Raw genomic sequence first — 13,196 nt, 5'->3', positions numbered from 1 at the left:
TCAGCCTGCATAGACTTAGCAAACTCCTTTCCAAGTGTAGCATTAGATGTTCCAAAAATAATATCATCTACATATATTTGACAAATTAAAATATCCCTTTTAAAGGTTTTACAAAAGAGAGTAGTGTCCACTTTTCCTCTAGTGAAACCATTATCCAGAAGGAAAGAACTTAAGCGTTCATACCAAGCTCTGGGAGCCTGTTTCAATCCATACAATGATTTCTTAAGTTTAAAAACATGATTAGGAGACATAGAGTCTTCAAAACCAGGAGGTTGATGGACATAAACTTCTTCATCTATATAACCATTTAAGAAGGCACTCTTGACATCCATCTGATAAAGAGTGATGTTGTGTTGAGTGGCAAAAGAAATTAATAGACGAATAGATTCTAACCTGGCCACTGGTGCAAAGGTTTCTGTATAATCAATCCCTTCTTGCTGACTATAACCCTGAGCCACCAGTCTGGCTTTGTTTCTTACCACTTCACCTTTCTCACTGAGCTTGTTTCTGAAGACCCATTTTGTACCAATTATATTGAATCCATCTGGTCTAGGAACAAGATCCCAAACATCATTCCTTGTAAACTGATTCAGTTCTTCTTGCATAGCAATTATCCAGTCTGGATCTTCTAGAGCATGATCAACAGAAGTTGGCTCGATCAAAGATACAAGACCTAATTGACAATCTGCATTGTTCTTAAGGAATGCTCTTGTTCTAATTGGATCATCCTTCTTTCCAAGAATGACATCTTCTGAATGACCAGAGATGAGTCTGGATGATCTTCTGACAGATGGTTCTTCAGAAATGCTTAGATCCTCCAGAGAAGCTGATACTTGATCTTCAGGTTCTTTGCTTCTGAGGAGCTCTGCTTCTGATGCGTTGCTTCTTGGCTCAACAACTTCTGATATATCAATATCACAATCTGCAAAATTATCAAACTGCTTTGGTTTTTCAGAACCAAGCTTATCATCAAACCTGATATTGATTGATTCTTCTACAATCAATGTTTCAGTATTGTATACTCTGTAGCCTTTAGAGCGTTCAGAATATCCAAGAAGGAAACATTTTTGTGCTTTGGAATCAAACTTACCAAGATGATCTTTAGTGTTCAGAATAAAGCATACACATCCAAAAGGATGGAAATATGAAATGTTGGGCTTTCTATTCTTCCACAATTCATAGGGAGTCTTATTTAGAATAGGTCTGATAGAGATTCTATTCTGAATATAGCATGCAGTGTTTATTGCTTCTGCCCAGAAATGCTTAGCCATATTGGTTTCATTGATCATGGTTCTGGCCATTTCTTGCAGAGTCCTATTCTTTCGTTCTACAACCCCATTTTGCTGTGGAGTTCTAGGACAAGAGAAATCATGGGCAATACCATTTTCTTTGAAGAATTCTTCAAAGGATCTGTTCTCAAATTCACCACCATGATCACTTCTGACCTTTATGATTTTACACTCTTTTTCAGATTGAATCTGAATGCAGAAATCAAAGAACACTGAATGAGTCTCATCCTTGTGTTTTAAGAATTTTACCCATGTCCAGCGGCTATAATCATCTACAATGACTAATCCATATTTCTTCCCTCTGACAGATGCTGTTTTGACTGGGCCAAACAGATCAATGTGCAAGAGTTCTAATGGCCTTGAGGTAGAAACAACATTCTTGGACTTGAATGCAGGTTTGGAGAACTTGCCCTTCTGACATGCTTCACAAAGAGCATCTGATTTGAATTTCAGATTAGGGAGTCCTCTGACCAGATTCAGTTTGTTAATCTGAGAAATCTTTCTCAAACTGGCATGACCTAATCTTCTGTGCCAGACCTACTGCTCTTCAGAAACAGACATAAGACAAGTCACCTTCTGACTCATAAGATCTTGCAGATCTGTCTTATAAATGTTGTTCTTCCTCTTGCCTGTAAATAGGATTGAGCCATCCTTCTGATTTACAGCCTTGCAAGACTCTTGATTAAAGATTATATCATAACCATTGTCACTCAATTGACTGATAGATAAGAGGTTATGTGTTAATCCTTCTACAAGAAGTACATTAGAAATGGAAGGAGAGTTACCAGACTTTATAGTTCCAGAGCCAATTATCTTGCCCTTCTGATCTCCTCCAAACTTGACTTCTCCTCCAGACTTAAGCACCGGGTCTTGGAACATAGACCTTCTTCCTGTCATGTGTCGCGAGCATCCAGAGTCCAGGTACCATGACATGTTGTGCTTTGTCCTTTTTGCAGTCAAGGATATCTGCAATAGGAATAATCTTATCCTTAGGTACCCACATTTTCTTGGGTCCTTTCTTGTTAGATTTTCTCAAGTTCTGATTGAACTTGGGTTTAACATTGTAAGCAATAGGAGGAACAGCATGATAATTCTTAATGTGAGTTTCATGATATTTCCTAGGTTGTGTCACATGCTTTTTGGTGTGTGTTATGTGAAAACTTTGAGCATGTGAAGTGTGCCTAATATCATGGGAGTGGCCATACTTGAACTGATCATACAATGGCTTGTATGTGATTTTCATTTCATCAACAGGTTCAAGTTTGTATGGGGTTTCACCCTCAAAACCAATGCCAACTCTTTTGTTTCCAGACACAGCATATATCATAGAAGCTAGCTGACTTCTGCCAATACTTCTAGATAAGAACTTCCTGAAACTTAAATCATATTCTTTCAGAAGGAGATCCAACATTATTGGATAATTTTAAAAGTTTTTCTTTTAATTCAGAATTCTCCAACTCAAGCTTCTTTGTTTCAAATTCAAATTGCTTTTTCAGCTTTTTGTATTTGAGACTAATCTGAGACTTGAGTTCCAGAAGTTCAGTTAGACCGGAAACTAACTCATCTCTAGTAAGTTCAGAAAATACCTCTTCAGAATCTGATTCTGATGTAGATTCTGATCCGTCATCTTCTGTCGCCATCAGCGCACAGTTAGCCTGCTCATCTTCAGAGTCTGAATCATCTTCTGACTCATCCCAGGTTGCCATAAGACTTTTCTTCTTATGAAACTTCTTCTTGGGATTTTCCTTCTGAAGATTTGGACATTCATTCTTGTAGTGTCCAGGCTCATTGCATTCATAGCACATGACCTTCTTCTTGTCAAATCTTCTATCATCAGAAGATTCTCCACGTTCAAATTTCTTTGAACTTCTGAAGCCTCTGAACTTCCTTTGCTTGGTCTTCCAGAGTTGATTTAGCCTTCTGGAGATTAAAGACAGTTCATCTTCTTCTTCAGATTCTGATTCTTCAGGATCTTCTTCTCTGGCCTGAAAAGCGTTAGTGCATTTCTTGATATTAGATTTTAATGCAATAGACTTACCTTTCTTTTGAGGCTCATTTGCATCCAGCTCTATTTCATGACTTCTCAAGGCACTGATAAGCTCTTCCAGAGAAACTTCATTCAGATTCTTTGCAATCTTGAATGCAGTCACCATAGGACCCCATCTTCTGGGTAAGCTTCTGATGATCTTCTTTACGTGATCAGCCTTGGTGTATCCCTTGTCAAGAACTCTCAATCCAGCAGTAAGAGTTTGAAATCTTGAAAACATCTTTTCAATGTCTTCATCATCCTCCATCTTGAAGGCTTCATACTTCTGGATTAAAGCTAGAGCTTTAGTCTCCTTGACTTGAGCATTTCCTTCATGAGTCATTTTCAAGGACTCATATATGTCATAGGCCGTTTCCCTGTTAGATATCTTCTCATACTCAGCATGAGAGATAGCATTCAGCAAAACAGTTCTGCATTTATGATGATTCCTGAAAAGCTTTTTCTGATCATCATCCATTTCTTGCCTTGTCAGCTTTACGCCTCTGGCATTTACAGGATGTTTGTAACCATCCATCAGAAGATCCCATAGATCACCATCTAGACCCAGAAAGTAACTTTACAGTTTATCTTTCCAGTATTCAAAGTTTTCACCATCAAATACCGGCGGTCTAGTATAACCATTGTTACCGTTGTATTGCTCAGCAGAGCCAGATGTAGATGCAGTTGTAGGTGTAGTCTTTTCACTTTCATCAACCATCTTTTACTGAAGCGTTTTTCTCTTCCTGAATCTTTTCTAAACACGGTTAAGTGCTTGCACCTTAGAACCGGCGCTCTGATGCCAATTGAAGGATAGAAAAACACTTAGAAAGGGGGGGTTTGAATAAGTGTAGCTTTAAAAACTTGACAGATAAAAATAAATTGCACAGTTATTTTTATCCTGGTTCGTTGTTAACTAAACTACTCCAGTCCACCCCCGCAGAGATGATTTACCTCAACTGAGGATTTAATCCACTAATCGCATGGATTACAATGGTTTTCCACTTAGTCCGCAACTAAGTCTTCCAGAGTCTTCTGATCACACACTGATCACTCCAAGAACAACTGCTTAGATACCCTCTAAGACTTTTCTAGAGTCTACTGATCAACACGATCACTCTAGTTACAATCTGCTTAGTTCACTCCTAAGACTTTCCTAGAGTATTCTGATCAACACGATCACTCTAGTTCCTTACAACTTAATGTAATCAATTCAAGAGTATTACAAATGCTTCTTACAAGCGATAATCACACTAAAATATTACAACAGCAATGTAGTGAGCTTTGATGAAGATGAAGATTCTGAGTTTAGATTTGAACAGCGTTTCAGCTAGTTTGATATAAGTTGTTTTGGTGCAGAATCGTTAAAATCGTCAACCTTGCTTCTCATCAGAACTTCATATTTATAGGCGTTGGAGAAGATGACCGTTGAATGCATTTAATGCTTTGCGTGTTCCGTACAGCATCGCATTTAATGTTATACGCTTTTGTCAACTACCTCGAGCCTTGTTCACGCTGTGTCTACTGACGTAGCCTTTAATAGCTTTTAACGTTCCTTTTGTCAGTCAGCGTAGCTTGCCACTTGTACTTTCTTCTGATCTGATGTTTGTGAATATAACGTTTGAATATCATCAGAGTCAAACAGCTTGGTGCATAGCATCTTCTGATCTTCTGACCTTGAAGTGCTTCTGAGCGTGATACCATCTTCTGAGCTTCAGTGCTTCTGATCTCTTGTTCTTCTGATGCTTCCATAGACCCATGTTCTGATTCTGCTTCGACCATCTTCTGATGTCTTGCCAGACCATGTTCTGATGTTGCATGCTGAACCATTTGAGACAAAGCTTCTGAGCGCTGAATTATGCGTACTCTTTATATATATTTCCTGAAAGGGAAATTGCATTGGATTAGAGTACCATATTATCTTAAGCAAAATTCATATTATTGTTATCATCAAAACTAAGATAATTGATCAGAACAAATCTTGTTCTAACATGATGAAAATAAAAAATACATGCACTACTAACTGTATGCTTTTGGAACAAAGATCCTGCTGAAGATGTACAGGCATTCTTTCAATTCCTAAACACCGGAGTTATAAGGGAGTGAAACCTTCGTCAACCCCTTTGAGCCTATGGAGTAGTAGTTTCCTTTCAAAAATACAAGAACCCTAAATATTAACCAGGGGAAGGGTAGTCTTCAGTTAGTGCGACCGAGCGCTCGACTTTCAGGTATTCCATCAGAGGATCGATCATATTTCATCTCTCACAACAAAAGAAGAAGAGCACAATCCACAACGGATGTCTCTCATTCACTGAGAATAAGGCAGTCATAACCTTTTCATCAAGTCAGTCACAAAAGTCATACAACTTGTTCCCGAACGAGACAAAAAAGAATGAAAAAAGTTATGAATCAAAAAAGAAATAATAGCCCGCTAAGTCAAAAAGAAAAGAAAAGCTTTGAAGCAAATGACTTAGGCAAAAATTAGGGCATATCCCGCTGGACAACGAAAACCAAATTCAAAAGAAACTTTTTGTCCAGGCAAAAGTTAGGGAAAGCAAAAGACAAAAGAAAAAGAAAAATCCTCCGAGGGACAAGTTGTTGTGACCATCAACGAAAGCGCCAAAGGATGACTGCCACCTCCATCAAAGCTACAAAGGATCCTCATCCATCACAATCCTTCCTGGAAGGTGAATACTCGTGTCAAGCTAACCGAATGTAGGACTGGAGAACATCACGAAGAGGGGTGGGTTAAGTAGAACTTGAGCCTTTATCCTTTGTTTTTTAAACCGTGAACCCGGCCACGTTACAACCCTCAAAAGTCCTAATTGAAGCAGGGTTCGTTCCGAAAGCATACAAACTGTAAAATCATGTCAAAACTGACTCCTAATGTTGCTTGTCACTTGTGTTAGTATCAGTACAACATTTTGACAAATAAAACTTTTCTCTTGAGATTAACATGTGCATTGCATTCTCATTATCCTTTTCAAAACAGAATTGTCTCTAACTTGAAAGTAAGTACTTGATACCAAGGAAAGTTCAACATTGAAATTCCATCGAGTAATCTTTCAAAGGCAAAGGTTGGTCATCTACCGAGCAAATATCCCAAACATCCATTTGGTGGAAGAGTTCCTTTCAATCTGGGGCGTTCATTCCATGATCTACGCTGGGGCAGACCATCGCAAATCTCCATGATTCAAGCATATCAAAGTTCTATCTCAAGAGATCTTACAAGCTGGGGCAAGATAGAAACGAGTCATTTCTTCATCTTCAATCAAGTGTCAGATATCGAGACAAGTGTTGAGGGGTCAAGCCAAACACCTCACCTTCACCAACAATTTCACAAGCAATGACTTTTCCGCAAGGACACACTCCATTCACTCCTTGTATCCAGGAAGCAAACATTCCATTCATAATCATACATACATCACACATATCATTGCATTCTCATTTGCATTATCCCTAAAAAATCCAATCATCAATAAAGCAGGGGCATCCACCCTACCTTGATTCTTAAGCAGAGTTTCAGAACTCCATCCAATCTATTCCCCATACAAAGCAGAAACCCTGATCAATCAGTACACTACATATAGAATTCATTGCATTGCATCTCCAGAAGTGCATGAAATAAATCAAGCATTACATGTGAAGCATAAGCCAAATTACTCATCAGATGAAGTCCCTACAAAGCATTCAAATTGATATTCCACTGAATCACTCAGAGTTACCATTGTGGTGTCATCTCCCATATTCAATCATGTTCATTTCTCTTTCAACCCAGAGTTGACGGTTATCTTTTCTCTTTTCCCACTCAACCCAGAGTTGACGGTTATTCCTTGTTAATTTTTCTTTCCCTCTCAACCCAGAGTTGACGGTCATCATTTGTCTTTCTCCACTCAACCCAGAGTTGACGGTCATCTTTTATTCAACCCAGAGTTGATTCTTTTGTCCTTTCCCACTCAACCCAGAGTTGACGGTTATCCTTCGTTCAATCCAGAATTGATTATTTCTCTTTCCCACTCAACCCAGAGTTGATGGTTATTTCTTTCTCAACCTAGAGTTGACGGTTATCTTTTGTCTTTTCCCACTCAACCCAGAGTTGACGGTTATCTTTTCTCTTTTCCCAATTAACCCAGAGTTGACGGTTATTCCTCGTTAATTTTTCTTTCCCTCTCAACCCAGAGTTGACGGTCATCAGTTGATCTTTTTCCTACTCAACCCAGAGTTGACGGTTATCTTGTTTTCTTTCCCACTCAACCCAGAGTTGACGGTTACCTTTTTTTTTACGGTTATATCTTGTCCTTCCCACTCAACCCAGAGTTGACGGTTATCTTTTGTCTTTCCCACTCAACCCAGAGTTGACGGTTATCTCTTGTCTTTTTCCCACTAAACCCAGAGTTGACGGTTATCTTTTATCTTTCCCACTCAACCCAGAGTTGACGGTTATCTCTTGCCTTTTTCCCACTCAACCCAGAGTTGACGGTTATCTTTTGTCTTTCCCACTCAAACCAGAGTTGACGGTTATCTCTTGTCATTCCCACTCAACCCAGTATTGATAGTTACTTCTGACTGTTCTTCTTTCCTCTTTCAACCCATGGTTATTATCCAATCTCTTATGCAACCCCGAGTTGACCTCCCTTTATTCTTCGACCCAGAGTTGACCGACTTTTCTTTTTCAACCCAGAGTTGATGTTTATTTCATTTCTAACCCAGAGTTAACTTGCTCAACCCAGAGTTGATACAATTTTACTCAGTGGAGTTGACACCATTTGTTCCCCAGTGGATCCTATCTCTCATCAGGCAAATTTTCAGGTTCACTTGGTATTTAATCTTCTTCCACCTTGAATGCTCGAAAGGCTAACACCAATCTCACTCTCAGGTTTAAGATGATTAAATAGGGGCAGCTGTTGCACCCCAAAATTTGCCCATCTAATTTTATCTCTAACTGGCTTAAGTTTTGCGTTCATATGCATACATTCATTAGGTCATCCAATGCATAATATTTTATTAATCAATAAATTTGGCATCAGGATCAAAAATCTCGAAGAGCTGGAGTTTTATCTGATTTATAGACTTCTCTTTTATTGAATTTACAAATTTGCATATGTGGGCTTTCTTAAGGAGGTTTTGGTATATTCTCCAAATAATTGAGGCTTGGATCTTTACAAGGCGATCAATTTAAAATCTTTTTGTTTATGATACCATTTGAAGAATAAAGTGATGGTGTGAAAGTCCCATTGAGTACATGGAGGGAACGAGTATTTAAAAGAAAAGGAAAAGACATTGCATTATCAACTATTGCACCAAATAAAGTTCGTGACATCTTCATTACACATCCTCATGATTCAAGACCATGTTACAGTTGCCACTATATATATTACAACATCAAAATCTGCACTTGACCTATGACTTCTACAAAGAATAATCTCTTCAAGTCTTTCCCACATTATTCACAAAAAAACTTCATCTTACAAATCCAAATACATTACAAAGACCAAAAGTTACATTGCACATTCCAAGAATGCATCACATTATATTCCAAGGTTACAAATTGATAATCTAACTTATTACAGAGGCATTACAAATCGCAAACGAAAGATTACATCGAGGAAAAAAAGAACTTGCTGCAGCCATTTAAGTACATGCTACAAAATTCAACAAACTCAGGTTTCAAGCTTTTCACTATGCACACGATCCATCTCAAACATATCCACTTCAAGCTTTCATATCCTCACGCCCCATGTTTCAAGCCAAGCCAAAACCTGCAACATTAATCAGCATCATCACTATGCTATATTCAACTTCAGTTTAAGTCACACATGAATCAAATAAATAGTAACCCTGCAGCATTCAGCCGAAACCAGTCCCTAATTCTATCCTAACTTCTCATGACAGATCCCTAACCTATAACCACAATATATAAACCAGTCAGCAACCCTGTACCTACAAATCATACACAAAAAAATGCAGCAAGCATAACCTACACACACAGCCATACATTCATGCACAAACTTGTTCATACATGAGTAACCAATCTTTATCTAACTTAACCAAAATCCCAATAACCACCTACCTCTTAACTAACTTATAACCATTCGTTAACTAACTTCCAGCTCAGCTATAACCATGTAACAAACTTCTTATAACTACCTTCTAACACATAACAGAAATTCAGTTACTATCCTATAAACTTGCAACTAACCTATCCTAACAGAATCCCAACATAATTAACCTATAACTAACTTGTCTCAATTCCTAACAACCTAACCACTCTCTAACAGAATTTATAAACAACCCATAACAAATTCATAACTGTCATAACAGCTAACTCTCCTAGTTGTAACCACCTATAACAGAATCAGAAAATCAGAGTAAACACTAACCTGCACTCTATATAATTGAACACTGATCCGTTCTTCAGGGCTCTCTCTTCACTTCATCACCATCTTCTCTTCACTCCCATTCTTCATCTTCACTACTTCTTCAACCACCTTCAATTCTCCACCATTCTTCTTCTATTCCATCCTCCATCACCTCTACAACCATCAACTTCATACCTCACTTTCATCATCAATCTTAAGATACAGAATCAATCTTCACATACAGAACCTTCAACCTTGCTTCAACCTTTCTCGATCTCTAATCTTCAATCACCAAGAACACCAAATCATACATCACTGCTTCAATCATCTCTACACTGCAGAACCAACATCTTCATCAAGAAAAGCGTTTGATATCCGAAAGAAGAAGAAGAAACAGAGAATCAAATACAAGCAAGGATTCGAAATTACCTGGTTCAATATCTCCTCCCAATCGCGTTTATTTCGCGTGTTCGTAGCTAGAGCCTCATCTCCGGACTTCTCGATCTTCGCTTCTTTTTGCACATCAGGTAAGCCCTTCGATCCTTCAAACTTCGATCGTTTCTGCGTCTTTGTCGCACCATGATACATTCGCTTCTCCCTTTGTTCTTGATTACGCCGATTTCACGATCTAGGGTTTTGAATCCCCTTTCAATTTGAGATGCGTTTCTGAGTTTTTGTATGAGAGTGAGTTTGAGAGTTAAGCTAGGAGATAAGAGATGAGAGGGAATACTAATCGACGCTCTATACCCTAATTTCCCCTTTTGTTTATTTTATTTTATTTTTATTTTATTAATTCTACATTAATTAAAATCTAAATGATAATAATAATTGGATCATACAATGTATCTGGGCCGAATTCACTCTACACCCCCCATTGGCCCATGCTATCCATTTTTTACAAGCAAAATCTGTAAGCAAAACGCCCCTTTGGGCCTTCCTGTTTGGGCTCAACGCCAATTGCTGGCTACACCCCTCTGAGCCCATAATTTTTCTGGCAAAAACTAACGAAAAACTCTGTTGGGCCGGTCCACCTGGGCCTGCGCCTCTCCTGCTAATCACACCAATATTTTCAGATTCATACCCCCTGTTTACTTTGTTTCCATTAACTTTTTTAGGTTCTATTAGTTTTTTTTGCCATTTCTTTTTAGTGAATAAAAACTGATTTTTTCCTATTAATTTTGAGACTTTAGTACATAGATTTTGACATATAAAAATGATCACAAAAAATATTAGTTTAGGCTTGTATTTTAATTCTTTTGCTTGATTAGATTTCTTGCTTTTGTCATATAAAAATCATAAAAATAAATAGTATCTTTTAATTCAATTTCACACTATATTTTGAATCATTCATTTTCATGTTTGGTGCTATATTTTCAAGTCATTATTTTAGTCAATTTGTGTACTAATTTTGTACCATTGTTTACTTGTGATTTTTACTTGCAATTCTACTTGTATGTTCCCATAGATTTAGGACCTATAATCTTCATGACTTTTAGGTTAGTCTTCCCTTTTAAACACTTAGGCTAGTTATTCATTTTAGGCTAGTTTTCTCCCCTTTTTCTTTTCAACTTTAAAACATTAATAAAGGACGACGCGAATCATGCTAATGCCTTTTTTTAGTGTGAAAGAAATGATTGGGGCGTAGGCCCCGATGTATGTTCTTTCCCACTTAGCGGAAGAGAAATGATTGAGGTGTAGGCCTCGGTGTATTTCTTAACCGTCATTTAGAGAAACGATTGTGGCGTAGGCCTCGATGTGCATTCTCTAAATATTCAAAAATTGTATTTCATTTAGAGAAACGATTGTGGCGTAGGCCTCGATGTGCATTCTCTAATTATTCAAAAACTGTATTTCATTTAGAGAATCGATTGTGGCGTAGGCCTCGATGTGCATTCTCTAAATATTCAAAAAAACTCCTTTTTTATGGCATGATTCAAGTCACAAATTAATTTCCCTTAAAAGACACCCAACCAAAAACATTTCAAAATATCTAATAAAGGCTCAGACCTAAACAAAGTAAGGAAGTGATGCGAAGCCTTGTGGTGGGTTTTCGTCCATCATGGAATTACACCTAAAAGACACAAACCAATTTTCTCTCTTCTCTCTCTTGCCTCCGAGGCATTCTTCCTCTTGCCTTCAGGGCATTCTTTCTCCTAATCGGACACGTTATTTCCGCTCCATTCCCAGCTTAAGACTCCAGAGGTCGAGCAGCGGAGTGCGAATGTAACTGTTCAACTAAAAAACACAAAAACAAATAAAAACTAAAGAGCCGAACTACGGCGCTCTGATTCCTGAAAAGGATACGTAGGCATTGGGTCGCGGGGCCTAAGCGAGCACAACTATTTAAAAACCTTATTTTCCCCGTGTTTCTTTTCTTTCATTTGCATGCATTCCCTTAGAATTAAGCTTTAGATTTACACACCCTTAGAATAGAACAAACATAGGTGGATACCATCGAGTACGATGGGCGTGAGGGGTGCTAGCACCTTCCCCTTGCGTAACCGACTCCCGTACCTTATCTCTGGTCGAAAGACCTCGTTCTTATTCATCTTAGGTTTTCTGATATTCCTTTCCCTCTTTGGGATAAATATATTGGTGGCGACTCTGTTCATTTTCGCGAGCGTGCGACAGAGTTCATGTTGATCCATGGAGAAGTTCTGGACCTTTAGTCTTGAGCTTACATGTAGGAATCTCGACTTGCCATGGCTAGGGCAAGAGAGGTCGTGTTCTTCGTTTTCACGTATACAGGCCGTATGGGGCAAAAACAAAATCACCATTGAACTCAGGATGTTGCAATCAGTGGATCTGGGCGTTATTTGGATTCAGGCAACGTCATACATGGAAGTTTTGAGATCACGAAATTTGAAGGAGAAGAACCAGCGAAATCCGCAGGTAATCCCGTGGGTAATTTCGCGTCAGATTCCGCAGGTACCAAGGTTAGGGGTAGTTAATAGTGGTGCTGACTATTTGACTGACGGCGTGGCATTTATTTGGTGTCTGGTTGGGCAGTCAACCGGTCCCCTTCCTCTCTCCACTTTTGATAGGCTCGTCAGCGTTCCTGGACCCCACGATGGACTTTTGTTTTGACTGAGCCATTAAACCCTTTGTGTTTATTATAATTTATTTCACTCATTCCACTAACAACTAATTGAATGCAGCACACATGGTAACAACGAATCCTTTGCAATTGCAGCCTCCTGGGTTCGATACCCAGGCAAGACACTTATTTTTTAAACAAAACTTACGAAACTTGGCTCTTAGATCCAGTGGACGTGATGCTGTGCACCCCACCATGTACCCTCTAATCAACACCGTCAGATTCCATATAAGACCAGATCTAACGCCTAGGGATTGGAGGCTTACCATGGACCTTCCGAAACGCAATACACAGGATCGGTGCCAGGTTTTCTTTACAATTTTTTATTTATTTGTTTTATATTATTTATATAATTATATAGTTGATTTTAATTATTTTTATCATATGCATAATTTAATGATGATATCATATTAATAATATAACTAAGG

The sequence above is a fragment of the Vicia villosa genome, unplaced genomic scaffold (genome assembly GCF_029867415.1).
Source record: "Vicia villosa cultivar HV-30 ecotype Madison, WI unplaced genomic scaffold, Vvil1.0 ctg.005230F_1_1, whole genome shotgun sequence".
NCBI classification, from domain to species: Eukaryota; Viridiplantae; Streptophyta; class Magnoliopsida; order Fabales; family Fabaceae; genus Vicia; species Vicia villosa.
The sequence above is the reverse complement of the archived record's forward strand: the minus strand, read 5'-3'. Positions refer to the sequence as shown.